The sequence below is a fragment of the Lupinus angustifolius genome, unplaced genomic scaffold, assembly GCF_001865875.1.
Source record: "Lupinus angustifolius cultivar Tanjil unplaced genomic scaffold, LupAngTanjil_v1.0 Scaffold_9_197, whole genome shotgun sequence".
Taxonomy (NCBI): Eukaryota; Viridiplantae; Streptophyta; class Magnoliopsida; order Fabales; family Fabaceae; genus Lupinus; species Lupinus angustifolius.
The window spans coordinates 20,462-37,932 of NW_017718293.1; the positions used below are offsets into that span (position 1 = coordinate 20,462).

Sequence of the window (17,471 nt, forward strand, 5' to 3'; positions counted from 1 at the left end):
TGTGCCAATAACTAGAATGAAAAAAACGGGAATATCAATGCATCCGGGAATAAACGGTTGATCTCTATCAAGAGACCCGCTAAAGCCCCGAACCATAAAGTACTTATCACTGGTGCCACGGAGAGATATGTTTTTAGATCTCGCATTTAAAATCTCCTTTTTTTCTTCTTTATTGTAATTTGTAATACATAATCACATAGAGGAATACGATCAGATGGTTATTAACTCAATAACCACTTGTATTTGTCGGCAGAATCCCAAATTAAAATTGAAATGTACAACAATTCATTCTATATAAAAAAAAAAATAAGTCTATTTCTGCCCGAGCAGTCCCTAAAAATATTTTTCCGGTTTAGGGAAATTTCCTATATTTTATTTTTTTATTATATTTTATTATAAATATTCTTTATTCTTATTCTATAGAATATATATATATATTTCATATCCTTATTATCCTTATATAGATAGGAAACTAAAAAAAATGGCAGGATAATTGATATATATATATCAACGGCGAAAATTAAAATATGGAAAACACGACAAAGATTCTTTACAATGACACTGGAAACCAATTGAGAGGGATGTAGCGCAGCTTGGTAGCGCGTTTGTTTTGGGTACAAAATGTCACGGGTTCAAATCCTGTCATCCCTAACTATTACTTATCCTATGAACAGTAACAATATATCACAATATATATTGTGATATATTGATATAGTATATGCCTGCAAGATGTATTGGGGTCTCATAAAATTATTTATGAGAATAAAGCGCTCTTAGTTCAGTTCGGTAGAACGCGGGTCTCCAAAACCCGATGTCGTAGGTTCAAATCCTACAGAGCGTGATTCCATTCTTGTTAGATCCAGACAGAACGACACTGCGAAATATTTGAACCACAGTCTAAAGTCTGAATTTGACCTCTGGGATTAGGATTAAAACAAAGAAATAGTAGGTCAATAAACAAAAGAGGTGTTAATTGATCAAAGGTCTAACTGATCACCACGTCGGTATTGTAAATATGCAGTTACGAATAATCCAGCCAAAGTAATAGGAATGAGACCTAACACGATTCCAAAGAGAAAAACTTCAATCATTTGAATTTGTTTGAAAGGGAAAGGGGGAGGTAATATCTATCCTTAAATATTAATCTATATTGACCATGAATCCCAACGACCAAGAAATTGGAAATGGACACGATAAGGAACTGTGGAATATCTAGAATATAAAAAAATTGTCAATTCATTTTATCATTTCAAATCAAATAAGTCGTATCTTACTCAGACCAATAAATAGAGCTGAGGTTATAGTTAAAGCCGCTAGTAGAAAACCGAAATAACTAGTTATAGTGGGCATAAAGAAGCTAAATGAAATTTTTTTTTTTATACATACATATGTTTATAAAGCACTTCCCTAAGTTTCCATTTTGAGGAGAAAAATTGTAAAATAAACAAACTTGAAAGGTACAATTGAATATTTGTGATTCATCAATTACAGACGAAGCAAAATAGAGTGACATAGATAAGAAAGCAATTCATCATCTGTGACATCTACTCATCTTGTGATTTCAAATCAACAAATTCATTGAACAACTCGTGAGTTGAGTAAACCAATCTAATTAGATTATTTTCATCTTAATTTTAGATTATTTTAATTTTGTATTAAAAATAGAATATATAATATTTATTATTTATATTCTATATAATTATAAAATTATATATTATCAGGAATACAAAATAATAAAAATAATAATTAATATAAAAAAAAAAAAAGAATAAAAAGAAACTTTGTTGTTTAATTTAATTCAACTTAAAATTAATATGAAAGAAAATACGAAAAATATCTATTTGAAAACCCCCCTTGTTTTTTTTATTGTATCTAATTTTTTCTATTTTCCTTCTTCAGTTTAGAAGAAAAGAAGAAAGAGTGACCTTAGAATGTCATTTACTTTTTTTCCTTTGATTTTAATCCATTAGATTTAGTAGTAGGAGTTTCCATTCTTCTAATATATACAACGAGAAGAAAGAGGGTATCAGATCACTCGAAACTGGTATTCCGCCGTTTTTTTCTTTCCCCTTTTCTATTTATAATTTTAATAAAAAAAAGCTTTATCCTTGTAATTAAGCCAAGAAAGAACCTTTTTTGTGTCTAATACAAGAACAACTAATCAACTTTTTCTTCCATCAAATAGTATTTAATTTATTACCGCTATTATTGTTACTGAACGACTAACCAATTCCACTCTTTAAAATTAAATAAAAGGGAGTAGGTTCCAACAAAAAAAACATCTTTGACAATCACAAAAAAGTATATTTCTAGATTTCACATCTAATTGAATTGTAGAAATATGATAATTTCCTTCCTGAATTATTAGAAACCAATCGGTCGGATTACCATTTTAATTGATTCTCAGTTTCGAGTATAGTGCGAAACTAATAATAATAGAATAATGTCGAGAACCCTAATTTTAGAGTATAAAAAAATTCTTATACTCTCATTTAGTACAGTACATCGAGACAACCAAACCAACAAGCAAAGAAGAAAAAAATTATCTAGTCCTTAATCTCGCCACTTATTGTGAAATTGAATTGCTGTATCAGAAGAAGGATAGCTATACTGGTTCGGTATACTCGAAAGACACCCTTGGTACAATATTGACGATCTAACAAAGATTAAATTTCAGTAAATTTCTACTTACTGATGATTTCATCTTTTATGGAATCGACCCCCTTTTTACTGTACAAGAATATGTGGAGTTCGACATGTCTGGAAGCACAGGAGAACGTTCTTTTGCTGATATTATTACCAGTATTCGATACTGGATTATTCATAGCATTACTATACCCTCCCTATTCATTGCGGGGTGGCTATTTGTCAGCACGGGTTTAGCTTACGATGTATTTGGAAGTCCCCGCCCAAACGAGTATTTTACAGAGAGCCGACAAGGAATTCCATTAATAACCGGCCGTTTTGATCCTTTGGAACAACTCGATGAATTTAGTAGATCTTTTTAGGAGGCTCAAATGACCATAGATAGGACCTATCCAATTTTTACAGTACGATGGTTGGCTGTTCACGGACTAGCGGTACCCACCGTTTCTTTTTTGGGATCAATATCAGCAATGCAGTTCATCCAACGATAAACCTAATCCGAATTATAGAGCTACGACACAATCAAACCCAAACGAACAAAATGTTGAATTGAATCGTACCAGTCTCTACTGGGGTTTATTACTAATTTTTGTACTTGCTGTTTTATTTTCAAATTATTTCTTCAATTAATAGAAGAAAAGGAAATAGTAAGAATTATCTTATCCCAGTCGGAAAGATATCATTTCATAATTATCTATGACTGTTTATGTCTCTAGCATGACTACTTAATAAAATGTGGAGGAAAGTGGGATAAATGGCCGATACTACTGGAAGGATTCCTCTTTGGATAATAGGTACTGTAACTGGTATTGCTGTGATCGGTTTAATTGGTATTTTCTTTTATGGTTCATATTCCGGATTGGGCTCATCCCTGTAGTAATTGGATGAATTGAGTTTTCGAAATGAAAGTGTAAGAACTCAACAGGGATCCACCCTTTCTTTGACAAATTCGAGGGGGTCCCGTTGAGTTCTTAATAATTAAAATATTTTTTGTTCGTACAAATGACTCACTAGATATTAGATTGCTTTTTGCGATTAAAAAAAAAACTCCATTTATTTCATTGTTTTTGATGATGTTTTTGAAAAATCAACTTCATTAATTGATTCAAAACATCTTTTACGGAATAATATCTGTCAATACTTTTTATTTAAAATTGAAAGAAAGATAAAGTAAAAAAAAAGAAAGAATAAAAGGAATCGCTTGATTTACTTTTTCTGGGTGGTGCAATATAAATATAATGAATTCTATTGTATTATATTGGAATACATTCTTAATTATATTCTATATATTTATCGATCAAATATCATGTGAACCTAACCTTTCTTAAGTATCCTAATCGAATCTTACTCTAAATCGATTTTATTTTAGTATCTAATAGTATCGAATCATGATTGAATTCTTTTTTCTAAACAAGTTAATTGAAGACGTTTTGTATTTGGTCAATAAAATTCCCTCTCTTTTTTGTGTTTGTCCACTACTCCACCACATATTATATGTCATAAACATAAAAGTTCTAAGTTGGAAAAAATCGAAACTAAGAATAGGATTCTTTTAGGAAGGGGATCCAGAAGTATTATTTTCTTAAAATTTTGTAGAATATTTCGATACAAGCAAGAATGAATCGGACGGACTCTAGGAAAAGAAAAATAATCCCTCCTAGAATCCCGTTTTCCCCATTTCGAATTCTACTGTGCTTAATATGCTCTGCCTATTTATTTATTTTTTATCGAGCCGAATTTTCGTATATTAGAATAGAAATCTATTAATAGATTTCTATTCTAATATACGAAAATTCGGCTCGATAAAAAATAAATAAATAGGCAGAGCATATTAAGCACAGTAGAATTCGAAATGGGGAAAACGGGATTCTAGGAGGGATTATTTTTCTTTTCCTAGAGTCCGTCCGATTCATTCTTGCTTGTATCGAAATATTCTACAAAATTTTAAGAAAATAATACTTCTGGATCCCCTTCCTAAAAGAATCCTATTCTTAGTTTCGATTTTTTCCAACTTAGAACTTTTATGTTTATGACATATAATATGTGGTGGAGTAGTGGACAAACACAAAAAAGAGAGGGAATTTTATTGACCAAATACAAAACGTCTTCAATTAACTTGTTTAGAAAAAAGAATTCAATCATGATTCGATACTATTAGATACTAAAATAAAATCGATTTAGAGTAAGATTCGATTAGGATACTTAAGAAAGGTTAGGTTCACATGATATTTGATCGATAAATATATAGAATATAATTAAGAATGTATTCCAATATAATACAATAGAATTCATTATATTTATATTGCACCACCCAGAAAAAGTAAATCAAGCGATTCCTTTTATTCTTTCTTTTTTTTTACTTTATCTTTCTTTCAATTTTAAATAAAAAGTATTGACAGATATTATTCCGTAAAAGATGTTTTGAATCAATTAATGAAGTTGATTTTTCAAAAACATCATCAAAAACAATGAAATAAATGGAGTTTTTTTTTTAATCGCAAAAAGCAATCTAATATCTAGTGAGTCATTTGTACGAACAAAAAATATTTTAATTATTAAGAACTCAACGGGACCCCCTCGAATTTGTCAAAGAAAGGGTGGATCCCTGTTGAGTTCTTACACTTTCATTTCGAAAACTCAATTCATCCAATTACTACAGGGATGAGCCCAATCCGGAATATGAACCATAAAAGAAAATACCAATTAAACCGATCACAGCAATACCAGTTACAGTACCTATTATCCAAAGAGGAATCCTTCCAGTAGTATCGGCCATTTATCCCACTTTCCTCCACATTTTATTAAGTAGTCATGCTAGAGACATAAACAGTCATAGATAATTATGAAATGATATCTTTCCGACTGGGATAAGATAATTCTTACTATTTCCTTTTCTTCTATTAATTGAAGAAATAATTTGAAAATAAAACAGCAAGTACAAAAATTAGTAATAAACCCCAGTAGAGACTGGTACGATTCAATTCAACATTTTGTTCGTTTGGGTTTGATTGTGTCGTAGCTCTATAATTCGGATTAGGTTTATCGTTGGATGAACTGCATTGCTGATATTGATCCCAAAAAAGAAACGGTGGGTACCGCTAGTCCGTGAACAGCCAACCATCGTACTGTAAAAATTGGATAGGTCCTATCTATGGTCATTTGAGCCTCCTAAAAAGATCTACTAAATTCATCGAGTTGTTCCAAAGGATCAAAACGGCCGGTTATTAATGGAATTCCTTGTCGGCTCTCTGTAAAATACTCGTTTGGGCGGGGACTTCCAAATACATCGTAAGCTAAACCCGTGCTGACAAATAGCCACCCCGCAATGAATAGGGAGGGTATAGTAATGCTATGAATAATCCAGTATCGAATACTGGTAATAATATCAGCAAAAGAACGTTCTCCTGTGCTTCCAGACATGTCGAACTCCACATATTCTTGTACAGTAAAAAGGGGGTCGATTCCATAAAAGATGAAATCATCAGTAAGTAGAAATTTACTGAAATTTAATCTTTGTTAGATCGTCAATATTGTACCAAGGGTGTCTTTCGAGTATACCGAACCAGTATAGCTATCCTTCTTCTGATACAGCAATTCAATTTCACAATAAGTGGCGAGATTAAGGACTAGATAATTTTTTTCTTCTTTGCTTGTTGGTTTGGTTGTCTCGATGTACTGTACTAAATGAGAGTATAAGAATTTTTTTATACTCTAAAATTAGGGTTCTCGACATTATTCTATTATTATTAGTTTCGCACTATACTCGAAACTGAGAATCAATTAAAATGGTAATCCGACCGATTGGTTTCTAATAATTCAGGAAGGAAATTATCATATTTCTACAATTCAATTAGATGTGAAATCTAGAAATATACTTTTTTGTGATTGTCAAAGATGTTTTTTTTGTTGGAACCTACTCCCTTTTATTTAATTTTAAAGAGTGGAATTGGTTAGTCGTTCAGTAACAATAATAGCGGTAATAAATTAAATACTATTTGATGGAAGAAAAAGTTGATTAGTTGTTCTTGTATTAGACACAAAAAAGGTTCTTTCTTGGCTTAATTACAAGGATAAAGCTTTTTTTTATTAAAATTATAAATAGAAAAGGGGAAAGAAAAAAACGGCGGAATACCAGTTTCGAGTGATCTGATACCCTCTTTCTTCTCGTTGTATATATTAGAAGAATGGAAACTCCTACTACTAAATCTAATGGATTAAAATCAAAGGAAAAAAAGTAAATGACATTCTAAGGTCACTCTTTCTTCTTTTCTTCTAAACTGAAGAAGGAAAATAGAAAAAATTAGATACAATAAAAAAAACAAGGGGGGTTTTCAAATAGATATTTTTCGTATTTTCTTTCATATTAATTTTAAGTTGAATTAAATTAAACAACAAAGTTTCTTTTTATTCTTTTTTTTTTTTTATATTAATTATTATTTTTATTATTTTGTATTCCTGATAATATATAATTTTATAATTATATAGAATATAAATAATAAATATTATATATTCTATTTTTAATACAAAATTAAAATAATCTAAAATTAAGATGAAAATAATCTAATTAGATTGGTTTACTCAACTCACGAGTTGTTCAATGAATTTGTTGATTTGAAATCACAAGATGAGTAGATGTCACAGATGATGAATTGCTTTCTTATCTATGTCACTCTATTTTGCTTCGTCTGTAATTGATGAATCACAAATATTCAATTGTACCTTTCAAGTTTGTTTATTTTACAATTTTTCTCCTCAAAATGGAAACTTAGGGAAGTGCTTTATAAACATATGTATGTATAAAAAAAAAAATTTCATTTAGCTTCTTTATGCCCACTATAACTAGTTATTTCGGTTTTCTACTAGCGGCTTTAACTATAACCTCAGCTCTATTTATTGGTCTGAGTAAGATACGACTTATTTGATTTGAAATGATAAAATGAATTGACAATTTTTTTATATTCTAGATATTCCACAGTTCCTTATCGTGTCCATTTCCAATTTCTTGGTCGTTGGGATTCATGGTCAATATAGATTAATATTTAAGGATAGATATTACCTCCCCCTTTCCCTTTCAAACAAATTCAAATGATTGAAGTTTTTCTCTTTGGAATCGTGTTAGGTCTCATTCCTATTACTTTGGCTGGATTATTCGTAACTGCATATTTACAATACCGACGTGGTGATCAGTTAGACCTTTGATCAATTAACACCTCTTTTGTTTATTGACCTACTATTTCTTTGTTTTAATCCTAATCCCAGAGGTCAAATTCAGACTTTAGACTGTGGTTCAAATATTTCGCAGTGTCGTTCTGTCTGGATCTAACAAGAATGGAATCACGCTCTGTAGGATTTGAACCTACGACATCGGGTTTTGGAGACCCGCGTTCTACCGAACTGAACTAAGAGCGCTTTATTCTCATAAATAATTTTATGAGACCCCAATACATCTTGCAGGCATATACTATATCAATATATCACAATATATATTGTGATATATTGATATAGTATATGCCTGCAAGATGTATTGGGGTCTCATAAAATTATTTATGAGAATAAAGCGCTCTTAGTTCAGTTCGGTAGAACGCGGGTCTCCAAAACCCGATGTCGTAGGTTCAAATCCTACAGAGCGTGATTCCATTCTTGTTAGATCCAGACAGAACGACACTGCGAAATATTTGAACCACAGTCTAAAGTCTGAATTTGACCTCTGGGATTAGGATTAAAACAAAGAAATAGTAGGTCAATAAACAAAAGAGGTGTTAATTGATCAAAGGTCTAACTGATCACCACGTCGGTATTGTAAATATGCAGTTACGAATAATCCAGCCAAAGTAATAGGAATGAGACCTAACACGATTCCAAAGAGAAAAACTTCAATCATTTGAATTTGTTTGAAAGGGAAAGGGGGAGGTAATATCTATCCTTAAATATTAATCTATATTGACCATGAATCCCAACGACCAAGAAATTGGAAATGGACACGATAAGGAACTGTGGAATATCTAGAATATAAAAAAATTGTCAATTCATTTTATCATTTCAAATCAAATAAGTCGTATCTTACTCAGACCAATAAATAGAGCTGAGGTTATAGTTAAAGCCGCTAGTAGAAAACCGAAATAACTAGTTATAGTGGGCATAAAGAAGCTAAATGAAATTTTTTTTTTTATACATACATATGTTTATAAAGCACTTCCCTAAGTTTCCATTTTGAGGAGAAAAATTGTAAAATAAACAAACTTGAAAGGTACAATTGAATATTTGTGATTCATCAATTACAGACGAAGCAAAATAGAGTGACATAGATAAGAAAGCAATTCATCATCTGTGACATCTACTCATCTTGTGATTTCAAATCAACAAATTCATTGAACAACTCGTGAGTTGAGTAAACCAATCTAATTAGATTATTTTCATCTTAATTTTAGATTATTTTAATTTTGTATTAAAAATAGAATATATAATATTTATTATTTATATTCTATATAATTATAAAATTATATATTATCAGGAATACAAAATAATAAAAATAATAATTAATATAAAAAAAAAAAAAGAATAAAAAGAAACTTTGTTGTTTAATTTAATTCAACTTAAAATTAATATGAAAGAAAATACGAAAAATATCTATTTGAAAACCCCCCTTGTTTTTTTTATTGTATCTAATTTTTTCTATTTTCCTTCTTCAGTTTAGAAGAAAAGAAGAAAGAGTGACCTTAGAATGTCATTTACTTTTTTTCCTTTGATTTTAATCCATTAGATTTAGTAGTAGGAGTTTCCATTCTTCTAATATATACAACGAGAAGAAAGAGGGTATCAGATCACTCGAAACTGGTATTCCGCCGTTTTTTTCTTTCCCCTTTTCTATTTATAATTTTAATAAAAAAAAGCTTTATCCTTGTAATTAAGCCAAGAAAGAACCTTTTTTGTGTCTAATACAAGAACAACTAATCAACTTTTTCTTCCATCAAATAGTATTTAATTTATTACCGCTATTATTGTTACTGAACGACTAACCAATTCCACTCTTTAAAATTAAATAAAAGGGAGTAGGTTCCAACAAAAAAAACATCTTTGACAATCACAAAAAAGTATATTTCTAGATTTCACATCTAATTGAATTGTAGAAATATGATAATTTCCTTCCTGAATTATTAGAAACCAATCGGTCGGATTACCATTTTAATTGATTCTCAGTTTCGAGTATAGTGCGAAACTAATAATAATAGAATAATGTCGAGAACCCTAATTTTAGAGTATAAAAAAATTCTTATACTCTCATTTAGTACAGTACATCGAGACAACCAAACCAACAAGCAAAGAAGAAAAAAATTATCTAGTCCTTAATCTCGCCACTTATTGTGAAATTGAATTGCTGTATCAGAAGAAGGATAGCTATACTGGTTCGGTATACTCGAAAGACACCCTTGGTACAATATTGACGATCTAACAAAGATTAAATTTCAGTAAATTTCTACTTACTGATGATTTCATCTTTTATGGAATCGACCCCCTTTTTACTGTACAAGAATATGTGGAGTTCGACATGTCTGGAAGCACAGGAGAACGTTCTTTTGCTGATATTATTACCAGTATTCGATACTGGATTATTCATAGCATTACTATACCCTCCCTATTCATTGCGGGGTGGCTATTTGTCAGCACGGGTTTAGCTTACGATGTATTTGGAAGTCCCCGCCCAAACGAGTATTTTACAGAGAGCCGACAAGGAATTCCATTAATAACCGGCCGTTTTGATCCTTTGGAACAACTCGATGAATTTAGTAGATCTTTTTAGGAGGCTCAAATGACCATAGATAGGACCTATCCAATTTTTACAGTACGATGGTTGGCTGTTCACGGACTAGCGGTACCCACCGTTTCTTTTTTGGGATCAATATCAGCAATGCAGTTCATCCAACGATAAACCTAATCCGAATTATAGAGCTACGACACAATCAAACCCAAACGAACAAAATGTTGAATTGAATCGTACCAGTCTCTACTGGGGTTTATTACTAATTTTTGTACTTGCTGTTTTATTTTCAAATTATTTCTTCAATTAATAGAAGAAAAGGAAATAGTAAGAATTATCTTATCCCAGTCGGAAAGATATCATTTCATAATTATCTATGACTGTTTATGTCTCTAGCATGACTACTTAATAAAATGTGGAGGAAAGTGGGATAAATGGCCGATACTACTGGAAGGATTCCTCTTTGGATAATAGGTACTGTAACTGGTATTGCTGTGATCGGTTTAATTGGTATTTTCTTTTATGGTTCATATTCCGGATTGGGCTCATCCCTGTAGTAATTGGATGAATTGAGTTTTCGAAATGAAAGTGTAAGAACTCAACAGGGATCCACCCTTTCTTTGACAAATTCGAGGGGGTCCCGTTGAGTTCTTAATAATTAAAATATTTTTTGTTCGTACAAATGACTCACTAGATATTAGATTGCTTTTTGCGATTAAAAAAAAAACTCCATTTATTTCATTGTTTTTGATGATGTTTTTGAAAAATCAACTTCATTAATTGATTCAAAACATCTTTTACGGAATAATATCTGTCAATACTTTTTATTTAAAATTGAAAGAAAGATAAAGTAAAAAAAAAGAAAGAATAAAAGGAATCGCTTGATTTACTTTTTCTGGGTGGTGCAATATAAATATAATGAATTCTATTGTATTATATTGGAATACATTCTTAATTATATTCTATATATTTATCGATCAAATATCATGTGAACCTAACCTTTCTTAAGTATCCTAATCGAATCTTACTCTAAATCGATTTTATTTTAGTATCTAATAGTATCGAATCATGATTGAATTCTTTTTTCTAAACAAGTTAATTGAAGACGTTTTGTATTTGGTCAATAAAATTCCCTCTCTTTTTTGTGTTTGTCCACTACTCCACCACATATTATATGTCATAAACATAAAAGTTCTAAGTTGGAAAAAATCGAAACTAAGAATAGGATTCTTTTAGGAAGGGGATCCAGAAGTATTATTTTCTTAAAATTTTGTAGAATATTTCGATACAAGCAAGAATGAATCGGACGGACTCTAGGAAAAGAAAAATAATCCCTCCTAGAATCCCGTTTTCCCCATTTCGAATTCTACTGTGCTTAATATGCTCTGCCTATTTATTTATTTTTTATCGAGCCGAATTTTCGTATATTAGAATAGAAATCTATTAATAGATTTCTATTCTAATATACGAAAATTCGGCTCGATAAAAAATAAATAAATAGGCAGAGCATATTAAGCACAGTAGAATTCGAAATGGGGAAAACGGGATTCTAGGAGGGATTATTTTTCTTTTCCTAGAGTCCGTCCGATTCATTCTTGCTTGTATCGAAATATTCTACAAAATTTTAAGAAAATAATACTTCTGGATCCCCTTCCTAAAAGAATCCTATTCTTAGTTTCGATTTTTTCCAACTTAGAACTTTTATGTTTATGACATATAATATGTGGTGGAGTAGTGGACAAACACAAAAAAGAGAGGGAATTTTATTGACCAAATACAAAACGTCTTCAATTAACTTGTTTAGAAAAAAGAATTCAATCATGATTCGATACTATTAGATACTAAAATAAAATCGATTTAGAGTAAGATTCGATTAGGATACTTAAGAAAGGTTAGGTTCACATGATATTTGATCGATAAATATATAGAATATAATTAAGAATGTATTCCAATATAATACAATAGAATTCATTATATTTATATTGCACCACCCAGAAAAAGTAAATCAAGCGATTCCTTTTATTCTTTCTTTTTTTTTACTTTATCTTTCTTTCAATTTTAAATAAAAAGTATTGACAGATATTATTCCGTAAAAGATGTTTTGAATCAATTAATGAAGTTGATTTTTCAAAAACATCATCAAAAACAATGAAATAAATGGAGTTTTTTTTTTAATCGCAAAAAGCAATCTAATATCTAGTGAGTCATTTGTACGAACAAAAAATATTTTAATTATTAAGAACTCAACGGGACCCCCTCGAATTTGTCAAAGAAAGGGTGGATCCCTGTTGAGTTCTTACACTTTCATTTCGAAAACTCAATTCATCCAATTACTACAGGGATGAGCCCAATCCGGAATATGAACCATAAAAGAAAATACCAATTAAACCGATCACAGCAATACCAGTTACAGTACCTATTATCCAAAGAGGAATCCTTCCAGTAGTATCGGCCATTTATCCCACTTTCCTCCACATTTTATTAAGTAGTCATGCTAGAGACATAAACAGTCATAGATAATTATGAAATGATATCTTTCCGACTGGGATAAGATAATTCTTACTATTTCCTTTTCTTCTATTAATTGAAGAAATAATTTGAAAATAAAACAGCAAGTACAAAAATTAGTAATAAACCCCAGTAGAGACTGGTACGATTCAATTCAACATTTTGTTCGTTTGGGTTTGATTGTGTCGTAGCTCTATAATTCGGATTAGGTTTATCGTTGGATGAACTGCATTGCTGATATTGATCCCAAAAAAGAAACGGTGGGTACCGCTAGTCCGTGAACAGCCAACCATCGTACTGTAAAAATTGGATAGGTCCTATCTATGGTCATTTGAGCCTCCTAAAAAGATCTACTAAATTCATCGAGTTGTTCCAAAGGATCAAAACGGCCGGTTATTAATGGAATTCCTTGTCGGCTCTCTGTAAAATACTCGTTTGGGCGGGGACTTCCAAATACATCGTAAGCTAAACCCGTGCTGACAAATAGCCACCCCGCAATGAATAGGGAGGGTATAGTAATGCTATGAATAATCCAGTATCGAATACTGGTAATAATATCAGCAAAAGAACGTTCTCCTGTGCTTCCAGACATGTCGAACTCCACATATTCTTGTACAGTAAAAAGGGGGTCGATTCCATAAAAGATGAAATCATCAGTAAGTAGAAATTTACTGAAATTTAATCTTTGTTAGATCGTCAATATTGTACCAAGGGTGTCTTTCGAGTATACCGAACCAGTATAGCTATCCTTCTTCTGATACAGCAATTCAATTTCACAATAAGTGGCGAGATTAAGGACTAGATAATTTTTTTCTTCTTTGCTTGTTGGTTTGGTTGTCTCGATGTACTGTACTAAATGAGAGTATAAGAATTTTTTTATACTCTAAAATTAGGGTTCTCGACATTATTCTATTATTATTAGTTTCGCACTATACTCGAAACTGAGAATCAATTAAAATGGTAATCCGACCGATTGGTTTCTAATAATTCAGGAAGGAAATTATCATATTTCTACAATTCAATTAGATGTGAAATCTAGAAATATACTTTTTTGTGATTGTCAAAGATGTTTTTTTTGTTGGAACCTACTCCCTTTTATTTAATTTTAAAGAGTGGAATTGGTTAGTCGTTCAGTAACAATAATAGCGGTAATAAATTAAATACTATTTGATGGAAGAAAAAGTTGATTAGTTGTTCTTGTATTAGACACAAAAAAGGTTCTTTCTTGGCTTAATTACAAGGATAAAGCTTTTTTTTATTAAAATTATAAATAGAAAAGGGGAAAGAAAAAAACGGCGGAATACCAGTTTCGAGTGATCTGATACCCTCTTTCTTCTCGTTGTATATATTAGAAGAATGGAAACTCCTACTACTAAATCTAATGGATTAAAATCAAAGGAAAAAAAGTAAATGACATTCTAAGGTCACTCTTTCTTCTTTTCTTCTAAACTGAAGAAGGAAAATAGAAAAAATTAGATACAATAAAAAAAACAAGGGGGGTTTTCAAATAGATATTTTTCGTATTTTCTTTCATATTAATTTTAAGTTGAATTAAATTAAACAACAAAGTTTCTTTTTATTCTTTTTTTTTTTTTATATTAATTATTATTTTTATTATTTTGTATTCCTGATAATATATAATTTTATAATTATATAGAATATAAATAATAAATATTATATATTCTATTTTTAATACAAAATTAAAATAATCTAAAATTAAGATGAAAATAATCTAATTAGATTGGTTTACTCAACTCACGAGTTGTTCAATGAATTTGTTGATTTGAAATCACAAGATGAGTAGATGTCACAGATGATGAATTGCTTTCTTATCTATGTCACTCTATTTTGCTTCGTCTGTAATTGATGAATCACAAATATTCAATTGTACCTTTCAAGTTTGTTTATTTTACAATTTTTCTCCTCAAAATGGAAACTTAGGGAAGTGCTTTATAAACATATGTATGTATAAAAAAAAAAATTTCATTTAGCTTCTTTATGCCCACTATAACTAGTTATTTCGGTTTTCTACTAGCGGCTTTAACTATAACCTCAGCTCTATTTATTGGTCTGAGTAAGATACGACTTATTTGATTTGAAATGATAAAATGAATTGACAATTTTTTTATATTCTAGATATTCCACAGTTCCTTATCGTGTCCATTTCCAATTTCTTGGTCGTTGGGATTCATGGTCAATATAGATTAATATTTAAGGATAGATATTACCTCCCCCTTTCCCTTTCAAACAAATTCAAATGATTGAAGTTTTTCTCTTTGGAATCGTGTTAGGTCTCATTCCTATTACTTTGGCTGGATTATTCGTAACTGCATATTTACAATACCGACGTGGTGATCAGTTAGACCTTTGATCAATTAACACCTCTTTTGTTTATTGACCTACTATTTCTTTGTTTTAATCCTAATCCCAGAGGTCAAATTCAGACTTTAGACTGTGGTTCAAATATTTCGCAGTGTCGTTCTGTCTGGATCTAACAAGAATGGAATCACGCTCTGTAGGATTTGAACCTACGACATCGGGTTTTGGAGACCCGCGTTCTACCGAACTGAACTAAGAGCGCTTTATTCTCATAAATAATTTTATGAGACCCCAATACATCTTGCAGGCATATACTATATCAATATATCACAATATATATTGTGATATATTGATATAGTATATGCCTGCAAGATGTATTGGGGTCTCATAAAATTATTTATGAGAATAAAGCGCTCTTAGTTCAGTTCGGTAGAACGCGGGTCTCCAAAACCCGATGTCGTAGGTTCAAATCCTACAGAGCGTGATTCCATTCTTGTTAGATCCAGACAGAACGACACTGCGAAATATTTGAACCACAGTCTAAAGTCTGAATTTGACCTCTGGGATTAGGATTAAAACAAAGAAATAGTAGGTCAATAAACAAAAGAGGTGTTAATTGATCAAAGGTCTAACTGATCACCACGTCGGTATTGTAAATATGCAGTTACGAATAATCCAGCCAAAGTAATAGGAATGAGACCTAACACGATTCCAAAGAGAAAAACTTCAATCATTTGAATTTGTTTGAAAGGGAAAGGGGGAGGTAATATCTATCCTTAAATATTAATCTATATTGACCATGAATCCCAACGACCAAGAAATTGGAAATGGACACGATAAGGAACTGTGGAATATCTAGAATATAAAAAAATTGTCAATTCATTTTATCATTTCAAATCAAATAAGTCGTATCTTACTCAGACCAATAAATAGAGCTGAGGTTATAGTTAAAGCCGCTAGTAGAAAACCGAAATAACTAGTTATAGTGGGCATAAAGAAGCTAAATGAAATTTTTTTTTTTATACATACATATGTTTATAAAGCACTTCCCTAAGTTTCCATTTTGAGGAGAAAAATTGTAAAATAAACAAACTTGAAAGGTACAATTGAATATTTGTGATTCATCAATTACAGACGAAGCAAAATAGAGTGACATAGATAAGAAAGCAATTCATCATCTGTGACATCTACTCATCTTGTGATTTCAAATCAACAAATTCATTGAACAACTCGTGAGTTGAGTAAACCAATCTAATTAGATTATTTTCATCTTAATTTTAGATTATTTTAATTTTGTATTAAAAATAGAATATATAATATTTATTATTTATATTCTATATAATTATAAAATTATATATTATCAGGAATACAAAATAATAAAAATAATAATTAATATAAAAAAAAAAAAAGAATAAAAAGAAACTTTGTTGTTTAATTTAATTCAACTTAAAATTAATATGAAAGAAAATACGAAAAATATCTATTTGAAAACCCCCCTTGTTTTTTTTATTGTATCTAATTTTTTCTATTTTCCTTCTTCAGTTTAGAAGAAAAGAAGAAAGAGTGACCTTAGAATGTCATTTACTTTTTTTCCTTTGATTTTAATCCATTAGATTTAGTAGTAGGAGTTTCCATTCTTCTAATATATACAACGAGAAGAAAGAGGGTATCAGATCACTCGAAACTGGTATTCCGCCGTTTTTTTCTTTCCCCTTTTCTATTTATAATTTTAATAAAAAAAAGCTTTATCCTTGTAATTAAGCCAAGAAAGAACCTTTTTTGTGTCTAATACAAGAACAACTAATCAACTTTTTCTTCCATCAAATAGTATTTAATTTATTACCGCTATTATTGTTACTGAACGACTAACCAATTCCACTCTTTAAAATTAAATAAAAGGGAGTAGGTTCCAACAAAAAAAACATCTTTGACAATCACAAAAAAGTATATTTCTAGATTTCACATCTAATTGAATTGTAGAAATATGATAATTTCCTTCCTGAATTATTAGAAACCAATCGGTCGGATTACCATTTTAATTGATTCTCAGTTTCGAGTATAGTGCGAAACTAATAATAATAGAATAATGTCGAGAACCCTAATTTTAGAGTATAAAAAAATTCTTATACTCTCATTTAGTACAGTACATCGAGACAACCAAACCAACAAGCAAAGAAGAAAAAAATTATCTAGTCCTTAATCTCGCCACTTATTGTGAAATTGAATTGCTGTATCAGAAGAA

At 30.5% G+C, this 17,471-nt stretch overlaps 5 non-coding genes across 5 annotated transcripts; 3 read left to right on the forward strand and 2 right to left on the reverse strand.

Moving 5' to 3' along the window:
- Window positions 1-767: 767 nt before the first annotated feature.
- TRNAW-CCA lies at window positions 768-841 on the forward strand. Its single transcript has one exon. It is a non-coding gene; the product is annotated as a tRNA-Trp (tRNA).
- A 7,140-nt stretch (window positions 842-7,981) lies between these two features.
- Window positions 7,982-8,055, reverse strand: TRNAW-CCA. Its single transcript has one exon. It is a non-coding gene; the product is annotated as a tRNA-Trp (tRNA).
- Window positions 8,056-8,203: 148 nt separating this feature from the next.
- Window positions 8,204-8,277, forward strand: TRNAW-CCA. The gene has a single exon. It is a non-coding gene; the product is annotated as a tRNA-Trp (tRNA).
- Window positions 8,278-15,417: 7,140 nt separating this feature from the next.
- On the reverse strand, window positions 15,418-15,491 carry TRNAW-CCA. Its single transcript has one exon. It is a non-coding gene; the product is annotated as a tRNA-Trp (tRNA).
- Window positions 15,492-15,639: 148 nt separating this feature from the next.
- On the forward strand, window positions 15,640-15,713 carry TRNAW-CCA. Its single transcript has one exon. It is a non-coding gene; the product is annotated as a tRNA-Trp (tRNA).
- The last annotated feature ends 1,758 nt before the right edge of the window (window positions 15,714-17,471 follow it).